The 2,100-nt window shown below is 35.0% G+C and overlaps 1 protein-coding gene across 1 annotated transcript in view; it reads right to left on the bottom strand.

Moving 5' to 3' along the window:
* Positions 1–550, bottom strand: part of SARC_09509 (hypothetical protein) — a 6,107-nt gene extending 5,557 nt beyond the window's left edge. Inside the window, exon 1 of the mRNA XM_014296471.1 lies at positions 281–550. The gene's annotated coding sequence lies outside the window, so the exon portion shown is untranslated. The remainder of the gene's footprint in view (positions 1–280) is intronic.
* Positions 551–2,100: the final 1,550 nt, after the last annotated feature.

Here is a 2,100-nt window from a genome sequence, read left to right as displayed (position 1 = left end):
ACATACACACACACACATATATATATATATACACACACATACATATATATATATATACACACACACACATACATATATATATATATACACACACACACATATATATATATGGAATCATTCATATCGAAATAGTTCTGCTGTAGTTAATTCATAATTCCTTCTATGGTCGGATGTGAACCCTATACATATATCAGACTCATTGCGTCAAGACGCAAGGGCTGTACTTTTCCTGAAAAACAGTAGCCAAGAAGTTATTTCATATTTAAAATTGTGTACATACCTACAGAAACAGATCTTCAATGGCTGACAAATTACTAGTTGGTATAGTAAACAATGATGATCTATTAGCACTGAATTGTAATAGATCACTATAAACGCTATCAGAACTTTCAAATATCGTGAAAGGTTTATGTGACTCCCCTTCAGATACTGAAAGGCATCCGTATGAGACAATGGTTAAGACTAGGTGCATACAATAAATATGCTTCTATACATTGATCTGCTGACGATAGGTATGAGGGAATATGCCTAACTAATATTTGAATATTACTGTTGTACTTGATTTATTTCTGTAGTGTTTATTTACGTCGTATATTCACATTTCACACGTTCTACGCCCGAGGGGCCGTGGGTGCAACTCTGGGTTCGGTACACACACACAAGAGAGAGAAAATGATGACAAATTTGTAAATATTTGATTATATTCTCATATGAGAAAATAAGCTCATTTGCCCGCGGTGTGGATGGCGTTTCTGTTTAGTCATCGGTATAAAACACCGGGTGGCAATTTTATATTTTATATTTATAAACGGGGTTGATTTTTGGGCCTTCCGTACGTATTGTACTCTACTAGAGATCTACTTTTGAATTGTTTGAAAAACAAAATATGGGAAAAAGCCATATTTGTTTTTTAAAAAACATAAAATATAAAAGCTGAGATCTGGCAGCTGACTGACCTCAATCCGTTTTTTTATAAAACTTTGTACTACTAAATAGACTCATCAGTCTCAACTCTCACTTTCTCACAGTCTAAATTCTAAAACTATTGTTTGTTTTGTGATTAAAAAATCAAATAAAAAATCTCATAAAAGTGGTCCAATTTCATATCATCATAAATAGCCGTTTAAAAATAAACAAGTACGGTTCCCGCTACGCAACTTGATATCCGGCTTTCGCTCGAGACCCAAAATGACATAATCCAGACTGAGGGCAATGCCAATTTTGAAGTTGAACCTAAACGCTTATGTGTTCGATGTACGACCTTTGAATCGAATGCCGATCAAAAGACAAAACAGTGTCAACCTATGTCCTAGTATGCGAATTAAACGAGTGGGGAAATCATCTGAAAACTTGCAACATCAGGACTCTGAACATATTGACACCTGTATATTTATTTAGGAGCAATCTCTTGGGGCCAGTCCAATATAAACGTTGAACAATTGAAAACGTATTGAGGTAGGCCGATTGTTCATGAAAAAAAAAATAATGTCTAAATTTTAAACAGATAATAATTCACTGACACTTGATGAAGTCGGAAAAAAATCTCTTTAGAGTCACTGGTTCACTGCTGCTTTGTGTATTTATCGCCCAAATCTGTTAAAAAAGTTGAGTACAAATAATAAGAAATACACGGCGGCTTTGTGGTGATATCCTCTTCTTGTCTATAGTATAGTATAGTATAGTATAGTTAGTAAACAAAAACTTCCCGATTTATATATAATAATATAGTATCCGATCTATATTCACCCATTTACCATCAATGACACATCTCTAGGTTATCATCTGAGCCTTTGAAAATGGATGGGTAGTTCGAGCTAATTCGACCTGAGTTGCTGTTGCTGACAGTTAACTAAATACAAAGTACTGACATCACCATTAAGTTGCACCGCAGATGAAACAAAAATATAAAGACGAGCTAAGGTGAATAGTTGCATTCGAGATGGAAGACAATCTGTTCGTTATACCCCCAGGGGTAAAGATCAGCTCGCGTCCGCAGCGAATTTCTCGACGTAAGTACTGCATTTATCACTAAAATTGTCAATATGTCACGATAGACAACAACCCTTGGATAGTTTTATGCATATACACCCACATAAACAG

This window comes from Sphaeroforma arctica (assembly GCF_001186125.1).
Source record: "Sphaeroforma arctica JP610 unplaced genomic scaffold supercont1.974, whole genome shotgun sequence".
In the NCBI taxonomy this organism is placed as follows: Eukaryota; class Ichthyosporea; order Ichthyophonida; genus Sphaeroforma; species Sphaeroforma arctica.
This window is presented reverse-complemented; position numbering and strand designations above follow the sequence as displayed.